The sequence below is a fragment of the Chiloscyllium plagiosum genome, unplaced genomic scaffold, assembly GCF_037043375.1.
Source record: "Chiloscyllium plagiosum isolate Xiang-an unplaced genomic scaffold, Cpla_swu_hap1 HiC_scaffold_17, whole genome shotgun sequence".
NCBI lineage: Eukaryota > Metazoa > Chordata > Chondrichthyes > Orectolobiformes > Hemiscylliidae > Chiloscyllium > Chiloscyllium plagiosum.
The window spans coordinates 66289812-66303721 of NW_028270155.1; the positions used below are offsets into that span (position 1 = coordinate 66289812).

The 13910-nt window shown below is 39.9% G+C and overlaps 1 long non-coding RNA gene across 1 annotated transcript in view; it reads left to right on the forward strand.

Annotated features, from left to right (window-relative positions):
* The window catches only part of LOC122558537 (uncharacterized), a 257021-nt gene that overhangs the window by 201290 nt on the left and 41821 nt on the right, over window positions 1-13910 (forward strand). Inside the window, exon 4 of the long non-coding RNA XR_015759887.1 lies at window positions 4921-5071. This is a non-coding gene — a long non-coding RNA (uncharacterized LOC122558537). The remainder of the gene's footprint in view (window positions 1-4920; window positions 5072-13910) is intronic.

The window sequence follows — 13910 nt, forward strand, 5'->3', positions numbered from 1 at the left end:
TTCACCTCTACAAATGCCACTGTTTGCCCCCCCCCACCCCCCGCCATATGCTCTCCCACCCACTTTTAGCAATGATCCCCTTAATCTATGCAATCTCCGTAATGATCAATAAACAGACCCCTAAGACTGTATTTATTCCTGGTTTCTGACCAACTTCAATATGCAGACCCTAGATATGACAGAGCAGACCCCTGGCCACTGTCTTTGTAAATTCGACCTGCCTAGATGCTCTCAGCATTGTCATGCTTTGCTTTTTTGTGCTTTGCCCATAAGTCAGAGATACCAGACTCCTATTACTTCTGACTTGACATGCCATTTAGTGCAGACATAAATCCAGGAAGTTTGCCATAGTCAAGGGGGAAAGCCTTCACTCGGGGGATCCCAGCACAGTACATCAAGGGCAACCTCCAAACCCAGTCCAAGATCTGCTCGGGACAGTCAGAGACAGGATTCTCCCATATGCAGTGAGGAACAGAATGACAGACAACATACCACCTCTCTTGGCTTTTTCTGTCTTACTGTGGGCTGTTTTGCTTCTGAAATGAGAGAGTGAGAGGCAGGTATTATGGAAGATGAAAATGGGTGGCACAACTATATTGTTGGTGCAGGTGGGAAGGCATGTGTGCAGGTAAATAGGCATTGCAGAGGGCATGCAGAGCTAATAGTGTCATAGGTTGGAAAAGATTTAGGTGAGTGGAGTGAACATCTCATGGGGAGAATGGTAATTAAAGGAGCATGTTTGGTAAGACAAAGTGAAAATGCTCCCTCAGCTTCACTGCAAGAATCACTCCAACAAACACGACACAACTTGCACTTAGCCAAAAAATTAAGTTTCAGCTCTATGTGTAGAAGGTTGTGAGAGAGTGTACATGTGGGAGGGAGTGACAGGAATTACGTGTATTTGTGAGGTAGAAAGGAATGTGCATGTGAGTGACAAGGGAGTATTTGTGTGTGTGAGTGTGTATGTGACAGACAGATTGGAGTGTATAATCCTGATACTAAGTTAACCAGATACACAATCACACGTTCCCTCCTCTTCCCCTCCAAATCCTTATCTCCAAAGCAGGCTTGAAGAGGAGGTAAACCCAGGGTGAAAGGCAACCTGCTTTCAACTCCTGTTTTCATATGGATTCTGCCAAAGTCAGCTTGCAATGTGTGCCATCAGAGCTGGAAGCAAGTCCCAGTGTTGGTTCAAGCCAGATTAACTCATCTCTCCACCTCATTTGCCTGGTGATGTGGATTTGGGTACTAGATTGTTTATCTTTAGCTCTGCTTTTTAACCAGAATGGCACAAGAAGTTTCGTAATTACTCATTTGTTTAAATGATCAATGTTTTACTTTAATTCATGCTTACTGTTGTGCCATACCTTATCTTTCTTAAATTTGCTCGCCAGCCCTCCAAGTGAGAGAAAAATTTAAATGTGCATCCCTCCACACAAAATGATTGGACAACGCTGCTGTAAATTAATTCCCAAAGACTGCTTATCCTTTTAACCTATTAATAGAGTCACACAATACTTGTATGTAATGCGCCCCAGTGCCTCAGTTAAATTCTGGAACACCATTCCCTTAATGTGTATCCTTGCTCTTGCATAAATTTCATCAATCTTGGACACCCTGTTGGATTTTAGGCAGTTGGCCTCATCACTACTGGGCTAGGACTGGAAATTGAGTAATATTTCTACTGTGCAAAAATTGAAGAAGGAAACAATTGGTTTGACTGTAATATCCAGCATGAATGGAATTGGGTGATCCTAAATAAACTGACATTAAAATCATTGTGAAATTATACCAAACCTGTCTTGTCCTCACCCATGAATGAGGTCATGAATGTAGCTTGCACATAAGGAACTATAGCTTAGCTGGAATCAAGAGGGGTAAGTGGGTGAAAGAAAATGAACAAGAGAAATATTATAATAATCAATTGAACATACTTTGAATAATCTGGTATTAATAACATACTGTAACCATTGTTTTTCTGCCATTCTAAGGAAGAAATTCCTCAATTATAAATTGAGGGAGAATATTGAGCTTCTGGACATGAGGAACATAAAGACAGGTGTAGTGGAGGTAGGGTCAGGAGACAGGTGCTCAGGTGGTGTGGACAAAAGACCAGTACATAGAAGGAATATACACAGGAGGCACTTTAAGATATGAGTACAGAGGAGAATACAAATAAGGACAAATGAGATTTATATATATGGCACAAGGTAAGAGCACATGCACAGGTGACAAAGTTTAGCAAAGGTATGTGTGAGGAAGATAATTAAAATTTGCACACATGAGAGACAAATGTAAAGAAAGCAGTAAATCCACAGATTCATAAGACAAAGTCAGGACACAGTCACAAAACTTTCTTACTCCCTAATCTTTGCTTGTGCTTCTGTCTCCATTTAGTTTATATCTTACAATGACCATTATGGTCTGGATCAGACAGAAACTTAACAGTGGTAGAATAGTATGTGATTATATCTGGCAACTTTACATTTTCAAACCCTCTATTTCACAGGATATTTCACCATTTTACTTTGTCAGAATTGACATTAGAAAGAGAGCTAGAATGGGCATTTGTAAAGCAAATTGTGTTTTTAAAAATCATAACATTCACTATGTACATGTTCAAATACATTTACAACAAGATGTCCACCTCAAATGTGATTTTCACAACTTTGCTATCTTATAATAATTTTCATTCCATAAAATTTACTTTAGCTTCTGTACATATTGAATAAAAGATTGTTTGTAAGTTCATGTTATCTGAAGAACCTCCTATAGCTGAAGTATTCTTTGCATGGGACTTCAATGGCTTTGCAGCAGTACCTTATCAAGACAGTGATAGTGAAGTATGTGATTATAATATCTGGATAACCAGCTTCCTTGCTGAGAATTCATTTAAGCATAGTTTAGAAGTATACAGATCAGATCTTCACTACCAAACTGGGAAATGTCTCATCTTAATAGGTTTCCCCTGGTTAAAGTGCCCATTAGACCCAATTTCACCCTGGGGAAATACAGAGTCAGACTCCCCAGTACCAGAAGCAGATCTTAGGCATTCACAGCAGTGACTAAGTACCAAGGTTGGCTGGTAAGAAGGCCTGTGTTAGTTCTCTGGGATATCATTTAGGTTGTTTTAGAAGCTACTAGGCTCTCTAGTCCTCACGCCACATACTCCCTCACCCCAATGCCACTTCCATGTCAACTCATGCCTTTCACTCATCTTTTCATAATGACTTGGCCCATGCACACTGTCTCAAATCCATTTACAGAGGTTCAGCATGAACAGACCCCACTCCTCATGTAGAATTGGAAAAATATTCGAACAATATAAAACAACTCTCACTCATACATACTTAATGGTTTTAAAAGAACTTCACTCAAAGTTTTTATAGCTCCTTGTTTTTAATTTCTTATTTAAAAAAAATCATCTTCATACCAACAAAAACTGTTAATTTTTAAATAGTCTCTTTAAACTATTAATCAAACTGATCTCAGTTCTTTGCTGAGAAAAAAATAACTTTTGAAACTCAGACAAGTATTTATAATTGCATAATAATAGTCCTTGAAAAATTTCAAAGAATTCTATTGACATTGCATCGTACGATGCTAATATCATTCTACTCTATCTCAGATGGCCTATCAATGAAAGCAGTAAAGTTGAAAGGGCCATCTAAGAATCAATAGGGTCACCAGCACAGATGGAATCCCCACTGAAATACTAATATATGGCAGAAATACAAATACATAACCTCATCTGGTAGGAGGAGTGCACACCAATGCATCTCTGAGATGATGTAATTGTGACCATCTTCAAAAAGTAAGTACATAGCAGCACAGTGGCAAGTACTGCAGCCTCACAGTGCCAGGGACCCAAATTCAATTCCAACCTTGAGTGACTATCTGGATGGAAGTTGCACATTCTCCCCATGTTTGTTTGAGTTTCTGCTGGTGCTCCAGTTTCCTCCCACAGTCCAAAGATGTGCATATGCATCCCATAGTGTCTAGGGATGTGTGGGCTAAGTGGATTAACTATAGTAAAATGTGGCTTTATGGGAAAATGGTGGGTCTGTGGATGATGCACTTTGGAGGGTCAGTGTAGGACTCAATAGGCCAAATGCCTCTTTCCGCACTCTAGAGATTCTATGATTTTAAGAGGGATACTCCTGCTTCCTGTTACAGGGAAGGTTATTGCAAGAGTCATAAAGTTATAGAGATGTACATCACGGAAACAGAACCTTCGATCCAACTCGTCCGTGCCGACCAAATATCCCAACCCAATCTAATCCCACCTGCCAGCACCCGGCCCATATCCCTCCAAACCCTTCCTATTCATATACCCATCCAGATGCCTTTTAAATGATGCAATTGTACTAGCCTCCGCCACTTCCTCTGGCAGCCCATTCCACACACCTCACCACCCTCTGCGTGAAAAAGTTGCCCCTTTGGTCTCTTTTATATCTTTTCCCATCTCACCCTAAACCTATGCCATCTAGTTCTGGACTCCCTCACCCCAGGGAACTCCTCCATTATATTGCAGATTCCATCCATCAAGGGGCATAATGGACATGAGCTTCACAGCAAGACAAGACCAAGGAAAATGCAGAAAGCAGCAGCAACCTCTATACCTGATCTTCTTTGACTTTAAAAAGGACTCTGTGTCTATCAACAGGGCATCTTCCCGCAGCAAATCACTGAACGGCATCAATATCACTCACTTGGCAAAGGAGACTAGTCTCCCAGTGCTACCATAGTTGAGCTTAATTAACTCAGGACTAGCATGGATTGAAGGTGAGATATTTCAGTCTGGTATGGCTCTATGTGATCTATTTAGTCCCTAACCTTTCAGAGGAATCAACCTTAATTTTTGTGATCTTTGAGAATAATTAATGTGGACCCAAGTTTTTGCCTTGCTTGTCCTTGTAGGCAAACCTATCTCAGAATACTCAGGAGATGATTGAAGGTTGTATGAACATCCTGCAGGAGTCCATGTATAGAACCATCATGTATTACTGTGGAGGTGTGGACTGTGCAGACCAACTCCAGCACCTAACAGAGAAAGACTTCTCTAAGGAAGGTTTGTATACGGGGGTTTGAAATTAAGTAATGAGAACAATATGTCACGGGAGAGAGGGACTTCCTATTCAATAAGCATCCTTTGAATGCCCATATGTTATAGATTTTTAACTAAACTTATCTGAGCATCCAGTATAAATAATCATTGATAGGTGGAACAGTTAAAGGGTCTAATGATACTCTGTTCCTATGTTTTCACTACGCAGATAATATTTTCTGTTATAGATTTCAGTACAGAGATCTTTGGGCAGGGACTGTACTTTCCTCCCAATGCTTCCATTGTCTGTAAATTCTTAGTAGTAAGTAACAACTTGGTTTAACTACTGAAACAGTCTCTACTTCCACATATGTTATTCACCTTATGACTGAAATGGGATGCATGCACTATTTTCTCTAGTCCCAAATGGCACAGCGTAAATTGAATTGTTATAATTGGTTTCAGTTATGATCAGTTGTATGCTTTCCTTACTTTAGACTTAATACAAAAGAACTATCAACCAGGTTTCTCTAACAAATACAAAATTATTGTGTTATTATAAGGCTACATTTATTTCAATGAAAATGTAAAACTGGTTAACTTGGTCTGCAATTTAAAATTATGAACATCTACCCTTCTAAATAAATCACTGGATAAAGAGGAGAAAACAGATTTCTCTCTGTAGAGATTCACTTTGAGAAACAAAAAAGACTTCTGGTCTATTAGTCTTAGCTCTTGAAAGCAAACAACAATAAGTTATAGAATATTCAGACTCTTCATTATGACATCCTGGCACACAAATACAGATACAAACACAAAGAAATTTCTCTGCATATTTACCAACACAGCTTAATTATCGAAAATTCTTCCAGATGCTCCTTGGGAGAATAATCAGGATTCAGATTGGACTAGAGCTCCAGTTACCACAATGGATCTATAACAGTAGGTTTTTCAAAAGCAGAAGAAATAGAATGGGAAATGATTTTCCTTCCCAAGCAGGTCACCAACTGAAAAATCCAAACAGTCTCCAGAACAGAAGCTGTAACTTGACAGTAGTAAACCCAAGAAGAAGTTATCACAAGACATGTGACTTTCAAGAAATACTTTTTAAACACAATGTTCCACGATTCTTTCTTTGACCTATTTAAGAAAACAACCCAGGTACACACAATTTTTTAAACTCGGGTCCACAAAAAATATTAAACATGAAGCATTTTTATAATATCTCCATCCTTGAAAAAAATTAAATATGTTTTCAAATGTATTTCAATATCAAGCATAGACAAGAAAAAAAAAATGTTTTTAAATTAAGACACATTTAAATATTCCTATTTGCTCTTTTTTTCATTGTAACCTATACAATTATCTTTGACATCTTCATGGTACTTAGATAATTCAAACAAAATTACATTTTTGACAAAGCATTGGTAGTTGTATTATTGTTGTCCTCAGTATGATGATAAGGCTGCAACAGCAAGCTCCACAGCCTGGTATTTTAGTTTTTGATTTATTTTTAATTGGCTAAAGCATTGTGATCAGTATAATGCAATGTTTTGATGTAGTTGTGGCATACATACACTTTAAAATGTTTAACAGCCAGTAGTAATCCTAGAGCTTCTTTTCCCAATTTATAGTATCATTTTGGTGTAGATTTTGCTTTTTAGGAAAATATCCCAATGACATCTCAATGTCCAACTCATCTTCTGGTAACAGGAGCACATTTAGCGCATTGATTGTTGCCAGAATTGTTTTGTGAAATTTATTGGACCAGATGGTATTCAGCTTCTCAAACGTTGCTTGGCAGTCCCTTGACCACACTATCTTGACTTTCCTTCAGAGTAAATCTATCCATAAAGTCATTATTCTGCTGAATTGTGATACAAGTTTGCAATATAAACTATTCATCACCAAAATCTTCATAATTTCTCATTTAGTGTGGAGAATGGAATTCCACTAATGCTTATATTTCTGTCATAGAATCATAGAGGTTTACAGCACAAAAACAGGCCCTTTGGCCCAACTTGACCCAAGTTTCCTCAACTCAACCAATTCTAATCTACCTATCTAAACCTTTCCTATCCATGCACCTGTCCAAATGTCTTTTAAATATTGTTATTGTACCTATCTCTACCTTCTCCTCTGGCAGCTCATTCTATAAATATATCAAAATGATGGCAGAACAAGAAGGTGGAGCTTGGATCATTCCAGGCAAAAGTGAGGACTGCAGATGCTAGAAATCAGAGTCCGGATTAGAGTGGTGCTGGAAAAGCACAGCCAGTCAAGCAGCATCCGAGGAGTAGGAAAATCAACGTTTCGGGCAAAAGCCCTTCATTAGGACTGAAGGCAGGGAGCCTCCAGGATAGAGAGATAAATGGGAGGGGGGGTGGGGATGGGAAGAAGGTAGCAAAGAGTACAATAGGTGGATGGGGGTGGGGATGAAGGTAATAGGTCAGTGAGGAGGGTGGGGGTTTCCTACTCCTCGGATGCTGCCTGACTGACTGCGCGTTTCCAGCACCACGCTAATCTAGACTTGGATCTTCCCATCCATACTCTGGTCAGCTGCCATCCTGTCTAATTAAGTTCCATTTTTGCCTTCATGCCCACATTCTCCAAACAAGGAAGACAACTGACTGTGGTTATTGACTTAAATCTTTTGAGAATTGTCCCCAACTAGAGACCTTCAGATCATATTATCATCTAACTAGTTTTCATTCTCCAAACTGATGATTCATACAAGTGCAATGTGGCCAAACCAAATCATAAAACATGTACAAATTGTATTCTGCCATAATATATTTAGGATTTCACCCACTAAGGAACTCCAGACTGAAGTTTAAAGCACATTTCATCCAGACATGTAGAATGACTACTATAATAGCTTGATTTAGCCCTATTTGTTCATTTGATTTGTCCTAGTTGTTGTTGGTCTGATCCAGAGCATTTTGAATTTCCCTTCTGCCAAGCTTGATTGTTTTAGCGGTCACTCTGTTTTAGGCAATTCTATTTTCAGCTACCAAAGCCATTCAGCATTTCTATTTTTAGGCACTAAAACTATTCACATTTTAAAGCCTCATACCATCTGTGTCAGTGTTTTCAAAGTAGGTTCCACAAAGATTGCACTGCACGTACAAATCAATCTATTCTCTTCTTTGGGGGGATGGGGAGGTACATATTCATGCAAAAATCATGTCTTTTTAACTGTTTGCAAGCAAGGATGTGATCTCTAATGAGTGTAAGGGGGCCGTAGAGAAAGGGTACATTTATTACTGCATGAGGACCAAAGCAATTTGGGAGGAATTTTTTGGCAATTTTTCAGTATTTTTCCAGTATTAAATTTTCCTGGCTAGCAGAGCTCTGTGCCACTACCCAAGAATCAGGTTAATCTACAGTATGTCAGGGCAATGATAACCCTGTAGCTGACGAGCAGTGCAGCTGCTAAGAAGCAAAATGATAACTCAACCTGGCTTTGGAATATATGGCAGAAACTACAAGTACTTTCTAGAGTCTATCGTGATTCAGGGTCCTCTGAATATTTTCCTTTGACCCCAACATAAAAGCCAATTCCTTAGAAAAGTCCACACCTTGAATACACACCTGAAGAAGACTCCACAGACCTTTAAAACTGGTGTACAGGACCTAATTGTGGAGGGTTTATCTCCAAGATCCATTTTCTTCCATTAGCAGGAAACATGAACACAACAGGGACATTTGTACTTGGTGCTAACCTGAAAGAAGATCCAAAGTCCACAGTGTGGGAATCTCAAATTAATGAATTAAACATAAAAGTCCTCAAAGTGTGGATAAGATCTGTGTAAGCATCATGACTAGAAGTGTTGTTTTTAAGTGACCCTTTCTTTAGACTTTTAAAAAAAGGCTGCAGCTGTCTGAGTTTTTTTTTAAAAAGCCTCCCCTGTCTAAATGATTGACATGCCATTTGGTGCTGATTAGAAAAGGAGTTTAACATTTGTTCATGCAGTTTCAATGGAGTGCTTTTCTGACATTTCCCAAGAATTATTATGAATACTTGATTGAGTTTGAAATTCTACAATTATCTCAGCAAGGGTTTCTGATTGACAGTTTAAGGAACCTATTAAAGGATTAACCATCTTTTATATGTAAAGAGACATACTTTTGTTTACTTTTCATGGGGATTAAAACTATATGAATGAATGGGAGTTATGTTTCTCCCTGTGATCAAAATTGCATGTGTGAGAGCTGTATTAGATTGTTAGAAATTCGCTTTTTTTTCATCTCCTCATGTCTCCTAGTATCTGCCCACTATGGGTGCTGGGGAGTGATTATAGAGATGGTATGAAAGGCTGTGAGGATTGCATAAATTGGTATAGGGGAAATGAGCAGCCATTATGGGTGGAAATAGGCTACAGGACCTACAGCATCTAAATCAACTGGACTAAGCTATGGAGAACTAAGACATGCCTTCTAATCAGCCAGTTTCAACATTTATTTTCCCCTTGCTTCTCTGTGATCTGCTTTGGGGTCAGTGGATCTGACAGAAAATAGAGTATAGGAATAAATAGGCCTTTCTCAAGATGGCAGTTTGTTACTCGTATGATGGTGCATGGATCGAGACTGGGACAAGCTACATAAGTGTTGTTCATAAGCTGTATAAATCATTTGAATATGTGGACCACATGTTATATTTCCAGATTTGCTGATAATACAAGTCAAAGTGAGAAAAAAAGTTGGGAGGAGGATGCCAGGAGGCTTCAAGGAAAGTTGGTCAAGCTAAGCAAAAAATGGTGCAACTGAGATATGAGAAATACATTATTCCATAGATTATTGCATACAATAAAAATACTTTATCCAAGTTCAATATGACCAGTCATATGTTTTCTCTAGAACCAAAGGATTTAATAACACAAAATGCTTGAATTACCATAAAGCAAACCTATTCAATGAATGTACACACAATTTATAAAATGAAAATATAAATGTTTGCTCCTCTAAATAATGCAAAAACACACATATAGTCAAACACACATGTACAAGTCACTTAAAGAGGAATAATCACAGCTTTGTCTCGTTTTAAAGAATAGTTCCAGTACGTTTTTTTTTGAGAAAAAGCAAATCAGATATCTCCACAATCCATCAAAATCAAATCTGCAGAAATTATGAAATACAAAGTGTCTTCATAACTATGGGCAAGAACATGGTAGATATAATGTGAATAAGTATGAGATTATTTACCTTGGTAGCTAAAACAGAATGAGAGGATGTGGTTTTTCCACTTCCCGGAGCAGCGAGAATAATGATGAGTTAATCAACCAAAAGTCCAAAAATCAGATTCTCAGCACTGGGCTAAACCTTCGTAATTAATTCTTCCCTCAAGGTGGTGTGATCACTTTCTCACCATCAGTAAGCGATAAGTTTAGATATATGTGTTTATATTTCATTAATTACCCTATTTGTCGGAATTAACTTCTACCCAATTGAAGTGCTCAATGACTCTGAATTTGGTTGGGCTGAAGTTTGTCTTTTTGACGAAGTCCAAGTTGTATCAAGCTCTTTGGAAAGTGTTTCACTTTGAAGTCTAGCAAATTTTCTCACCGTATCTTATTAAACTTGCCTCAACTACTTACTCCACCTTTATGGTATTCCTCACATCTATTTCCAGCCTAATCATACCACAGTATGTTTCCAGAAGAACTCACCACAGCATGTATCTGCTGAAAGACCAGATTCTACATCAAATTTAAAAGGATGCTGTGCACATGGACAAACATTGGCATTCAGAAGCTGGTCTATTTGGTGATACTGTGCAAAGATATCAGAGGAGGGGAAGATGGAACTGCAATTCTCCATTGTAGACCTGGAAGTCCTGGTGGTCAGTATCACCCAGGGAAGAGGCTTCTTCTTTTGGGAGGACTGGCAAAGAAAGCCACACCACTAGAACCTAGCAACCTGGTCTGAGATCACCACCTGGGTTAGTGTGGTCTCGATGGTGCTGAATGACCTTTGCCTCTCCATCATCATAAGTGGCATGCTCTTGATTCTGCTAACTCATGCTCAATGCAACCTTTCCCACCAAAGCTCATGTTCTCACTATTGCACACAACATCATCCCTCACTTGCTTGTGTTTCCCCTAAAACATTCACATCACTCACTCTGCATGGCCTCAGTGATCCCTACTCACTGCCTTGGAACACCTGCATATCCTCCACTATTACCTCAACCATGATTAACAGCCATAGCAATCACTTTTGTGTCACTCAAAGCTCCCTTTCTCTCATAATAGAAGAAAATATCCCCCAATATGGCAAAATGGGCCCAGGCACATGGAGAGTTGCCCAACATCAGATGCTTCACCTCCTTTGAGGGGAGAATCCTAGTCTTTGCAGGAGAACATCAGAACTGCTCCTGCAGAAATGGTAAGACATCTGTAAGTAAGTACCATTCTTCATTCAACCCTATTTTCAGCCTCATTCATTGCACAGCACTTCTAATCACTGGCTGTGATGTCTTCTCTCACTTGTCTTGCAGGTGTCATGACCTCAGCAGAGAAATAGCCTGCTCCACCAAAAGCCAACTCATCAACCTTCGAAGACCACGTGAACAGGCAGGATCAGGAGCAATAGGCTGGTAAATGGGACAAAATGACCCTCACAGCCCAGAGGCAATAGGATCACAGTGACACTAGGGGGGGCCCAACTTCCCCAAGCATGCAACTTGATAGCTGTTATGGAGAGCCAGGTCCAGTACTCTCAGGGTTTTTTTTTCACACAGCATTTAGTTAGGGTATGGAATGCGCTGCTGAAGTGTCATGAAGACAGGTTCAACTGAAACATTCAAGAGGGTGCTGCACATTAGTTCTGTACAAATAATTGTTCAAGGACATAAGGGAAAAAATAGGAGATTGCCATAAGATAATGGTGATTATTTGAAGATCCAGTGCAGATGCTGTAGACAAATGATCTCTTCCTGTGTTGCAACACTTACGTGATTCTGCGAGGCACACATACCTACACTCCATTGTCTCAGCTATTGATCCTCAGAAGTGAAGGCATGGCCACAGTGGGACAGCAGGGTGTCAGAATGAATCTATTTTACCACTTACCCTTAGCCAATGAATCGGTACTCCTCTATTTTGAACAACACTTGGAGGAAGCACTGAGGCTGGCAAGGTTGCACAATGTGCTATGGTATGTCCTCAACCAAGAACGACTCATCAGCAGCACTATTGATCGAGCTGGTCGGATCCCAAAGGATATAGATGCTAGAGTGGGAGAAGGAGCCATCAAGACAGAAACAAATACTTGACCTCATCCTTCCAATCTGCCAGCTGCAGATGGATCTGTCCATGATAGTATTGGTCAGAGTGACCACCACACAGTCCTTGTGGAGATGAAGTCCCATCTTCACATTGGGAATGCCCTCCATAATGTTGTGTGACACTGTCACTCTGCTAAATGGGACAGACTTCTGAATAAATCTAGCAAATTCAAGAGTGGCATCCATGAGGCACTGTGGGCAATTGGCAGTAGCAGAATTGTACTCTGAATTGTATGCCTACACAATCTGCAACCTCATGGCTGGACATATCTGTCACTCAACCACTACCTTCAAGACAGGAGGTCAATCCAGTTTCAATGGTGACATGTCAGGAGCAGCACCAGGCATACCTAAAAATAGGATCTTAATCTGATGAAACTATCAAACAAGACTAGTTGTGTGTGAAACAGCATAAGCAGGAAGTAATAGACAGAGTGAAGCACAACCAATGGATTAGATCTAAGCTCAGCAGTCCTGTCAATCTAGTCATGAATGATGGTGGACAATGAAACAACTCCATCTCAAAAATGGAAGAGCTCAGTACATCAGTGCAAAAGGTAAGGCTGAAGCATTCACAGCAATCTTCAGCCAGAATTACCAAGTGCATGATCCATCTTGCCTTTCTCCAGTGGTCCCCAGCGTTACAGATAGCCAATTCAATTCACTCCATCTGATATCAAAACATGGTTGGAGACACTGGATACTGCAAAGGCTATGAGCCCTGACAGCATTCTGAAGACTTGTGCTCCAGAATTTGCTGCTCCCCTTGCCAAGCTGTTCCAGTACAGTTACAACATGGCATCTACCCAACAATGTGGAAAATTCCCAGGTATGTCCTATACACTAAAAGCAAGACAAATCTAACCTGGGCAATTATCCCCCCTTCGATCTACTATCAATCATTAGTAAAATGATGAAAGGTGTATCAACAGTGCCATCAAGCAGCACCAGCTCAACAATAACCTGCTGAGTAACACCCAGTTTGGGTTCTGCCAGGGCCACTCAGCTCCTGATTTCATTATAACCTTGGTTCAAAAATGAACAAAACAGCTAAATTCCAGAGGTGAGATTAGAGTAACAACACTTGACATCAAGGCCAGATTTGGCCAACTGTGGCATCAAGGAGTCCTAGCAACACTGGAATTAATAGGTATCGGGGCAAACCATACCCTCCCCTGGTGGTTGGAGACATACTTAATACATAGGAAGGTGGTCGTGGTTGTTGGAGGTCAGTCATCTCAGCTCCAAGACATCTCTACAGGAGTTCCTCAGGACAGTGTCCTAGGTCCAACCATCTTCAGCTGTTTCATCATTAACCTTGCCTCCATCATTAGGTCAGAAGTGGGGATGTTTGCCGATGATTGCACAATGTTCAGCATCATTCACAACTCCTCAGATACGAAAGCAATCCAAGTTCAAATGCAACAAGATCTGGACAATATCCAGGCTTGCGCTAACCGGTGGCAATTAACTCTCGCACCACACAAATGTCAGGCTATGACCATCACCAATAACAGACAATCTAACCACTGTCCCTTGATATTCATTGGTGTTACCATCACTGAATCCCCC